The sequence below is a fragment of the Symsagittifera roscoffensis genome, chromosome 4 (genome assembly GCF_963678635.1).
Source record: "Symsagittifera roscoffensis chromosome 4, txSymRosc1.1, whole genome shotgun sequence".
In the NCBI taxonomy this organism is placed as follows: Eukaryota; Metazoa; Xenacoelomorpha; order Acoela; family Convolutidae; genus Symsagittifera; species Symsagittifera roscoffensis.
Window position 1 is genome coordinate 74,251,075 of NC_087065.1, and position 12,226 is coordinate 74,263,300.

Consider the following 12,226-nt stretch of genomic DNA (forward strand, 5'->3'; position numbering starts at 1 on the left):
CAAAATCTACCAAACAAAACAGTTCACAGCAACAACAGTTCAGGAAAACCACTCCCGAACAATACAAATTATACAAGAAATCAATCCCCATATAACTCAAGTTATAGAGGAAGATCACCAGAACGAAGAAACACGTATAATTCATCACAAAATCACTACAATAGACCAAATAGTAGAAATAACTACTCCAGATCAAATTCAAATACACAACGATTTGTTTCTAGATCTAATTCCCAATCAAGAAATAACTACTATCCAAACAATCAATCACGAAATTCATCGTACAATAGGAATAGAAACTACTCCTATAATCGAAATAGAAGTTATTCAAACAACCGAAACCAGAATTACCCGAACAATCGATCAAGGAATAACTCATATAATAGATCGAACTATAACAGACCAAACAATAATTACCAAAACAGATCGCGAAATAATTCACAAAATCGACACCCAAGTTATAATAATCGTTATAGAAATTATTCCCAATCACCACACCGGAATAATAATAACTATAATAATTCTAATAATCGCCACAGAAGTAGTACACCTAAACATCAAAGGCAAATCAATCAAGTACAATCTAACCCAGAAACAACATCAGACCCTCCAGGTATTGATGACACAGTAACTGATGCGTTACAACTCAATCAAATAAACTGTACATCATCAGATTCAGAAAGTGATACTGAAAACACTCTTGCTATCAATATGATAAAAGTCGAAAATGACTATGAATCTGTCATATATGAACAACCCTTTCCATCACATATATATGAAAATCAATCAGAATTTCTTCAAAATTATTACACTACACCCATAAATTCCACACCAACGACGCAAGAAACAAACGAGATTAACACTACAAATCAAACCAATAAAAATACCAAAACAAAATGCTTGAATACAAACCACATTTATCAAAATATACAAAAAGAACAACCCAAAGAAAAAATTTGGACAATACCATTTCTCTTAGAAAGCCCAAGAAATAAAGAATTTCAACCACCAGACCTTGAAATAGATTTTTTAATTGATTCAGGAGCAGAATCAAACATAATAAACATTCCCACATGGAATGAAATAAAAACTTTACATCCAAAGCTAACACCTCTCGAAACCTCCAGTAAGTTAGCAACAGCACAAGGATCAACATTGATAAACTACGGAAAAATCCAATTATTTCTCCTCCCTACCAGAACAATGGAGCAAAGTAAAATTCTAAACAAGCCATTTAAACAAATATTCCATATCACTGATATTAAATATAATATCATTGGAATACCATTTATTTCAAAGTATATACCAACAATTAACATCCTAAATAGTAAAATATTAATCAAAGATAAATATACAAAAACAAAAGAAACATCCTTAACATTTTTTCAAAGATTAAATAAACAACCACCATTTTTTTCAAAATTTTATTCGATATTTAACCAACAAAGAAAACACCTGAAACCACTATCAGGAAACATCTATAATTTTTCAATCAAACAAGTTCACCAATATGATAAAGAACAAAATAAACAAAAATTTTATATGTCAGATTTTGAATTCAAACCTATTCATAAATTTTTCAAAATCACAATCTCTTCAATAAAATATTTGAAAAATTCGAATTCAGATATTATTTCCTTACATGTTTATAACAACACACCTTACCAAGTAACATTACCTTCAGGACTTTTAGGATATTGTGAAACTAACGCTACAATATCACCAATACACGAAAAAGCCTATCGCGTAAATAATATACTCCAATTACTAGATATTTGCCAATCTACAATTCTTAATGAAGAATTATCTATAAATAATATAATAAGTAACGAAAACAGAAATACGGATTATTTCACAAAAACTCCATATTTCAAACCTACATTCAACATAAGTAACTATACAGAGGACCAACAAAAATTTTTAACAATGTTTAATTTCCAACATTCACAAATAACACAAGACGAATTCGAAAAATTAGCCAAACAGCTAATTAAATATTCATCAGTCTATGCAACATCAAAATTCGATGTTGGCAAAATCAGTTCATCACTACATCTCCCATTAAAACCAGACGCAGTTTTCAAAAAACAGAGAGCAAGTAAAGTACCAATTCACTTACATGATAAAGTAAACAGATTACTCGATATTTTAGAACAATACAACATTATATCACCGGTTAATAAAGAAGAACAACCAAAAGGCAACACATTCATCAACCCCGTTATCATTCTAGCTAAAGGAGAATCATTAAAAATCGTTCTCGACGCTAGATACCTCAATTCACTCATAGATGAATCAAAATGTAATTGGCCCATTGAACCAATACAAGTTATTTTAACAAAAATAAACGGCAAATACTTTACAACCGCCGATATGAATAGTGCATACAATCAAATGCCACTAGATGAACAATCACGACGTTTAACACAATTTGTTATCGGAAACCAACAATATGAATTTAACCGCTTATTCTATGGAATATCCATAGGACCAGCAGCATTTTCAGCTTTTATGAGCAAAATTTTTAGACCACTAATACTCAAGAAAAACGCAATCACCTATCTAGACGATGTTTTTATGCAATCACAAACAAAAGACGAAATGTTCAACGTTTTAGAAAAATATCACCAAATACTTCAGAACGAAAATCTGAAGGCCGCCCCCGATAAATCACACTTCTTTTTGACAAGAGTTAAATTCTTAGGACATAACATAGAAAGAAAAACAATCACTCCACTGAAATCACGCATTGACGCTATTCAAAAACTTCAACCACCAACAAATAAAAAGAAAATCCAAGAATTTCTTGGAATGTTAAACTTTTTAAGTAAATATGTTTATAAAATGCAATTATATCTACGACCATTTTATAACATCCTTAGACAACAAAATAATTTTGAATGGAACACAGAACATCAAACACGATTTGAAGAAATAAAGAAACTTTTAACTGAACAAATTTCAAACACAATTCCAGACTCAAATCAACCATTTTATGCAATGTGCGATGCTTCGAACTTTGGCATCGGTGCAGCACTATTACAATCACATAATGGTACAAATAAAATGAACCTCATATCAGCAAATTCTCGATTATTCACTCAAGCAGAGCTACGACTCTCAACTCTAATGAGAGAATGTACAGCCATAATATATACACTGACAGAATATGAATTTCTGATACTTGGATCAAAGCATCCAACAGTTTTATTTACAGACCACAAACCTATCATTTTTCTTTTCACACAGAAATCTAACCCAAACCACCGAGTTTACAGATTTCAACTAATTCTAATGAAATTTCCAAACTTACATATAGTTTGGACTGCAGGAAAAAATCTTGCATTACCAGACACCTTAAGTCGAAATACACCACCTGAATTACTTACACGAAAAACAACAGTTGAAATACCCAAAAATATAAAATTCTACCTTGCAGAAAACGAAACATCACCTCGATTAGAATGCAAATATGCAGTTAAAACTGATATTGAACAATCACAAATAAATAATTTACAACATTTCCCACTTTATTTAGATTGTCAAAATAATCATTATGAAGTTGATTTACTTGGAACATCAACCTTCAAACCAATCCCATATTCTCAATGGATAAAAAGTAACACCCAACAAAAACGAACAAAACAACACCCGCCTAAAAAAGACCATTTTCCACTAATTGAAAAAGAAGATTTAACTGATAAAATAAATTTATCAGGACCACAAACAAATGATTCAAAATACACAATAAATCAAGTTTTTGACCTCCATGACCCACTTGATACAATACCCTTATCTAAATTAGAAATCGAAAACATTTTCCTCCCCCCAACAGAAACAATTACAATTTCAACACTGAAACAATATCAAAACCTTGACCCAGTAATTCGACAACTGAAATCATGGCACAAATATAAAACTAAACCTATCAAAGCAGATTCAACCATTCTAGGAAACAAAACACTCCTCCGATACTTTCGCAAATTTAACAACACAACAATTAACGAAAATACAGACCTTTTAGAGTATAACCTAAATGAGTCTACAGTTCCATGTCTCCCTTTAAGTATGATTCTTATAGCTTTTAATATTTCACATACACAAAATATTAAAGGACACTCTGGATCAGAAAAAACATATTCAAATTTTATACAAAATTTTTACTTCCCAAATGCACCAATTTGGATAAAAGTACTATGCAATGATTGTATAGTATGTCAACTAAATAAACCTTACCCAAATCAAAAACAAATAGCACAGAAACAAGATTTTAAAGGACAAAGTTTGTACTTTAATCACCGTATCTCATTTGATACTAAAGGACCAATTTCACCCTCATCAGAAGGAAACTCCTACATTATGGTAATTGTTGACGCATTTACACATTATGTAGCACTTAACCCAGTACCACATTGTAATGCTTATTACGCATATACAACACTCTATGAACACTGGATAGCAAAATTTGGACTACCAGAAATTTTAGTCACAGACAATGGTACAGAATTTATAAATAATGAAATAATAACACTATGTCATTTATACAACATTAAACACAAACCACGTACATCTCATGCACCTTGGACAAACGGCTTAGTCGAAGGTATGAACCGTTCACTACAAGAATATCTTAGATGTATCATCAACGGAAATGATACAAAATATACCGAATGGTCAGCAGATGTAAAATTATTTCCCTTAGCATATAATTCACAAATCACGACAACTTTAGGAATGTCACCATACGAAATGGTTTTTAACCAAAAGCCACGCAAACCAATAATGTTTACAGCAAATTCCCATAAAAACGCACAAGGTTATTGTCAACCAAATAAAGATTCAATTTGTTATAACCTCCCATTACATACGCACGATGAAGATCATTTTCATCACCCAAAAATTCTTAAACTAGCCTCCGGTACACACACCGAATGGATTTTAAATAGAGATAAGAAACACAATGAAATTTACCAAAAAATAACGAAAAAGTTATAACAAAGACAAAACATAAATGAACAAATCAATTCACGTTTTACACCAGCTTCCGATTTAAAAATTGGAACATTTGTTTTAATACCTAATTTTAATACTCAAAAAGGAATTTCTAAAAAATTACAACCCCTCCGAAAAGGACCCTACCAAATAATTGCAAAACCCACTGATGTCACATATAAAATTACCGACTCAAACAAAAAAGAAATCGTTCAACATCGAAACAACCTATTACCTTATTACCCAAAAGAATACGCACTCCGCGAATTAACTCAATTATATTCTTTCACAGGATTAAAAATCATTCAAAATGAACCACATCTGAAAAACACAGAACAAAATGATAACCCCACCGAAAATCAAAACACAAAACCAACCGCAACCAAAATCAATACACAAAACCATAAAGAATCTCCAAAACAAAGAAAAAATAGAAAAATGACCAAACAAATAATACCCCAAGAAGAAATAGACAAATCAGAACATAGAAAAACAACAAGACTCCGAAATCAACCACGTAAAAACTACAAAATGTTCATCCCTCAATCTAAAATATTAAAGAAAGTAGAATTTAAAAAGTAATTTTAAGATTTTATACTTCACAATCTTGAAACCTCCGTAACATTTTTCATTTCATTTTATCAAAATAACATGCTCACAAGTACGCAATAATTCTAGTTCAAAATAGACCAATAGGATTCATCCAATCCGCCACTTTCTCTAACTCAAACTAAGATCAATTAGACGAATAATCTAGAACTCCAGGCACATCTCTAACTATAACTTTACAACCTCCAGGTCAAAAATAAGCAAACCACTCCAACTTGACAGCTAAAATAAATATCACCATAATACCGTACCCCTCCCTTATCTAATAACCCAAAGATCAACAATATTTCCCCAACTCAGACCACGAATACCCCCAAAACAAATTTGATAACTTAGCCTAAAGTAACAAAATGAAGATTTTAATTAGCCTAAAGTATAAAAATCTCACCATACCCCGGATCATTTGACAAACAAAAATAAAGAAAAAGACGACCTCCCAGTCACCATGAAAATTGCCCCCAACAATTTTTTACAAAACTCAACCCACTTGTCAAAAAACTAATAAATAATTCGACCACACTAGAAAATCGGCTCAAACAGCAAAAAATATTCGACCAAGAGATCATTTCTTAAATGCTTTTCTCTCAAACAGTTGCTCAAATACTTATAAATGTTAAACATTTTTTTTCAATACTTGAAGCCTTTATAATATTTCTTTTTGATATACTTGAATCTTTTCTAATAATCTTAATCATTTTTTGTAACATTTTTTTAATTTTCTACACTATACTCGAACTATTCCTCCAACTTTCCAAAACCCTTGAATATATCCACAGGTACGATTTTCACAACTTGTCTAAATGATACGAACAATTTTCAGTAGAACTGATATTTTTTTATTGTTTGTAATTTTCATAACATTTTTATCATCCCTCATTTTGACCATATGTAAATGTATAAAGAAAGCAATCATCACATTTGCCCTAGCAACAATTTTTCTAATTATTTTTTGGAAGAAAATTATAATAAACATAAACCTTCCCACTAAAGTAACAATTCAAAAATCCATCAAAAATTGCTACCCAACAGTCACAGAATCAGTCTTCACCGACATCATCCCAAGATAATCCAACACCACCTTCAACTACTCAAAATCCTCAAACATCTACACGAATTTCTTTTCAAGACAATCCATACACTTTTGAAGAACGGCACGCTTGTTTATCTGAACCACTAGAACCAGTTCAACGACAAGCATCTCTAAGTGAACCAACAGATAATCTTTACCCAACACTTCCACAAGAACTAAGTAGAATACGAAACCTTAGTCAAAACCAAAACACAACAGAAATAAATAGACAAATTATACATCCTCGACGAAATAGAAATTTTCAAACTCCCCGAGTTCATTTTGATATACCTCAATCCCCATCACAAACCACTCCAGAAAACACCACTGGTATATTACCAGAAACCCCTACACTTCTTTCACAACGTAGCACCTCAAGCTTACCATCAGATTACTTAGGTTCAACACCAACATCTGAACAAATACGTGAAAATCCTTTTAACCCCCCAAACCAAACATCACGATTTCCATATTGGACTACACATTCATTCACACAAGGTGAACCAAATTTAGTCAATGACCCCATAGATATTTCTACGGATACAACAACATCCTCATCACTACCAGAAACATTATCACTACCATCAACACCATCAATAAGCCAATTTTCACCACTACCCTTTAACTTAAATTTTCCAAATAATCTCGACGCCAGATATCGAGAACAATCATCAATAAATATTCCTTTAAGATTAGATTGGAATACATTTACAGCACCTCCACCATTATTTGGACAACATCAAGAAAGTAACCGCCTTCATAACTGGGCACTTAATAGATTACAATATCGCCAAGATATTCACAACGATATCCGTGACCACAATATTCAAATACTCCAACAAAACAGTTTACAATTAAAGTTTGAAATCACAGTTAAATTAAACAATATTACACAACATCCCTACCCATTAAATCCACCTAACATAACAGCTCAATCACTACCACCACCGTTTATAACTACTGAAGTAATATACAAATACGACAGATATACCAAAAACACAATTGGTTACATTACATTTTATAACCCATACTCAGGATTATCATACACATGTATATTCTAAAATTATTAATTTTTCTCCAACTCTTTTTTCTAGTAACCTCAAATCAAAACATAAACCCTTCCCCTCGTACAGGACCACAAGATTTATTAGTAACACATTACGATTGCGAAGAAAATGAACAAAAAACACTACATAAATATGCAATAAATCAAGTATCACAATGTGAAACAGAACCACAAGCTATAGAAACCACAGATATCATAGCAACACTCTATTCAAAAGCCCGAGCAACAACAGTTACAGGTTATAAATTCACAGCAACATTTTCCGAAAAGAAAGTACATTGTTCACAAGTCTCGAATGGAAACAAAAACCGACTTGACCATGAATCATTCTATCAAAGTAATATAGAACGTCTTTTACATCTCAATCCCGACGATTGTAAAAATGAATTACTTAGACTAAACATCACACAAAATAAAAACTCCCAAAGAAAATTAGTTAATTTTCAAGTTTTTTCCGACTCTGTACATCAATCACAACTTGAAAGACACCAAGGACATATAAAACTAGACGAAAAATACCCGTATAACGGCGCACACGGACGATTAACCTATGACCTACATGATAAACATTGGATACCACACATTGGTATAAATGACCCATCAAACTGCAAACAGACACAAAAAATAAAGGATACCAAGAAATAATGTTTTTCGATTGGAAAATACAACTCGAAAAAATACAACTCACACGAGATTTATCTGATAATACAATGATCTATCAAGGAATCCGACTACCTTGTAAAAATGATCAAGGATATTGCGACCCTACAACAAGAACACAAGCAACAATTGTTTGGTTCCCCGAAGATACATGTACAACATTTCAAGTAGCAAAAATACACGCTCGTATGATAAAATTTCACGAAAAATATTTCATACAATCAATTCCTTATGAACAAGTCCATCCATCACGAAAACTAAGTTCCGATTTTAGAAACATAGACAATATAGAAAATAAATTGACACGTTTTCAAATATATCAAGAAACAGAACTTGCATGTAAATACAGGAATCCACTTCACAGAACACAATACTCTGAAATATTAGTTGAATACGAAAAAGGATTCGACATGACCACTGGAAAAGTAAAAATCGACCCATATGCCACAGGTCATCCTCTAAACGAAGGAACATCCTATATACCAGTTAATTTTGAAAAAAGCAACGGACAACCTGGTGGACATCTAAAACCTTATGACACCAGAAGCACACGCTTACAAGAATTATCACTAATGAATACTACATATTTCGGTAATATCCACTATGATATTCATTTAGATATGAAACTAGATTATACAATTAGCCGAATTTTTCAAGAAATGTCACTCTCCGAATTAGAAACACTACACCAACTATGCGAATTAGAACGAACACAAATATTACAATCACTTGCACTAGCAGTATTAAAAATACCCTACGCAGGATACTTATTATCAGGAAATAGATCAAATTTTTTAGACTACGAAGGAAACATCTTATGGTTTTATACTTGTACCAAAAAAGTATCACCACTCTACGTTTTTGAAGATAAACGATGTTATAAAAGAATCCCTATCTTTTATAAGAATAAAGTACATTTCGTGGATACACTTTCACGAAGAACCTATTTCTGGGATACCGCAGTCCCATGTGGATCAGAAAATAGCCACAATGTAGTACAACTAAACCCTGATGAAAATAAATATTACCTTCTCACTCCATATCCCACATTAATGCAATCACTCAAAAAATTTTCACCAGAAAGCATTCGCGCTATCGCTCGAAACCCAAATATAGACTTACAATCAATAGGAATATACTCAAAATCAGATATTCAACATCACATTAGAACACAACAATTCCAGGAATTATTAACACAAATGGACACAATACAAAGACAATCAATAGACCAAAACTTACGCAAACTTGCAGAAACCGCAGGATTTGCCGATATCTACACGCAAGACTATAGCGGATATTTTAAAGACATTAAAGATTATATATATCTAAACGGCGAAAAATACCGTCCCCAAGATATATCACCAATTAACATTTTTAGCTTCGTTACACTCAAAAATGAGATCATTGATTTTCTAGGATGGCCCTACTACATCTTAGAAAAATTGACTATTTTATACGCAATGTTTAACTTTATTGGATTTCTTTTCTCACTCTTAAAAGGAATCTACAATACATGTGCTATACACACACAAGTAAACAGACAAGCAAGCGTAGCACGCATACTCTTTGCAGGATTTTTTGGAATTTTTTCCACATCTATAAACAAAATTCTTTTAGACGCACAAATAAAAGAATATAACACAAAAATAACAACACGACAAAATACATACGACGAAGAACATAACAATGTCGACACACAGCCAACGGCACCACAACTACCACCCCTACCAAATAACCATCCACTATCCCTAGTCCCACGAAATTTTCGAAATTTAGCAATCACACATAATCCAAATTTTCGACTCAATACATCGCAAAGTCCCGTCCAACATATAATGACACATCAATCACAAGATGATAATACTTATGAACAAATTATTGAACAGCCCCATACCACCGCTTTTCAATCTCAAAATAATAATTTTTTTAGCCCACGATGAGCCGCCAACTTGGATCACTACACCGATCAAATTCCCATCCAACCAATCTTACCTCTTCAATCCCAATCATACCACTTTTTGCTTTTCCGCCACCCGATTTTCCATCTAGCAATGTAACATCAGGCATGAATTCCGACACTAACTCACATATTTCAGTTTTATACTCCATCTCACAGCTAAATAATCCGAATATTGAAACCCCCGATGAATTTGCCGACTCAGAACCGTCCCCATCCAATAATTTTCATAACCCTTCTAATTTTTCTCAACCTCCTTTTCAACCCATATTGTCAAATAACCCTGACCCAATCACTCCCACACCCTCTTATGCTTCCCAAGTCACCCCAACCTACTCCTCATACCATTCTGACCAATCATCTCATTCTCCAGACACCCCCCGAATCTCCCCAGAATTAGATAATTTTATTACCCTCCAACAACAACCCTACCATCTTAACACCCCGACCATAAACCAAATCTCCTCCACTACAGATTCATCCAATCCCCCTACACCCTCTACAAATTATACTGAATCATTAACACCATCATCCACATCCACTATATCTTCACTAAACACAAATAGAGCTTACCGCACTTTTAAAAGAAAATTCCCCAACCATCCTTTCCCAGCAAAACCAGGAACAGCCCGTGAATACATCAACCACCCCCAGCATACTAACACTAAAGAATTTTTAGCTATCACTTTACCCTCGTTTCCACAATACACCTTAAACACCCCTCACGACGCTAACGAAACACGCAACTTTGTAGATGAATACGTTTTAATGCCCACTCTCTCTTGGACCTCATACTATCATTTCACTAACCCTCTTTGCTTACCCTTATCTAACACTCACATCGATATAGAGCGAAATAAGGACATGCTATATCAACTAACTACACCACTAACCGCTAGACAGTTTACTTACGTTGGATATAAAAAATCACTAAAAATACACACTGCACCTAGAGCTAATGAATATACACTAGAATACTACGATCACAACATCATTAGAGCTAACCAAGATAAATTCCTAGACGACGATCGCTTCGCTAATCCACAAATCACCGAGAAATTTTTCATCAAGACACCATATGTATTTACACTAAACATCTTCGACCGAAAGTTTGATCACATTATTTCAGAAGCACTAACAAACACACAGGCATACGAAAGTTTTAAAGAACGCTTCCAAATCTTTTCACTAACCTTTCATTTCCTTGCACCACACGAAAGAGATTTACACTGCTCACACGATATTATGTTGCGCACTAAACAAACACATACATATAGTTATTATCGCTTCATCCAAAATCACTTTGACCTCCACACACCATCTAGACAACCACACCATCGTTTCCAATTCATCAACTCAAAATACACTTCACCGTATTTCCTAAATTTCACATATTGTATTAAAGACACTAACCTCCATGGTATTCTTCGTAATTATGACCCCATAACCCAAATGTACATTTTCTGCCCCATCACCAAGACCTTCAACGCCGAAGAATCCCGACCCTTCCTTATCCCGCACGAGTTTGTACAGCCTATAGAAATCCCAATTTTAGAATTCATCCACAACACTAAATTTAACCACAAATTATATAACTTAATCCAAAACACACCTTATGAGTTTGCAGTAGGCACTGAAGAACTAACCACTATTAAGGCACTTCAATTGCTTTGGCCACTGCTTCAAACTAAAAATATCATCCGCATTCTAGCTAAACTACTCACAACTTCAGAACTAATTCACGACATCTTCCCCCACGGTTTTTTCCCCGACGACTAACAGGTAAGTATGAATTAAGTAAATATTACTAACTAATTAAAATATTGAAAAAACTCACCATTCTTTATTCATGTTTTCTTTAGATTTTTAGCCT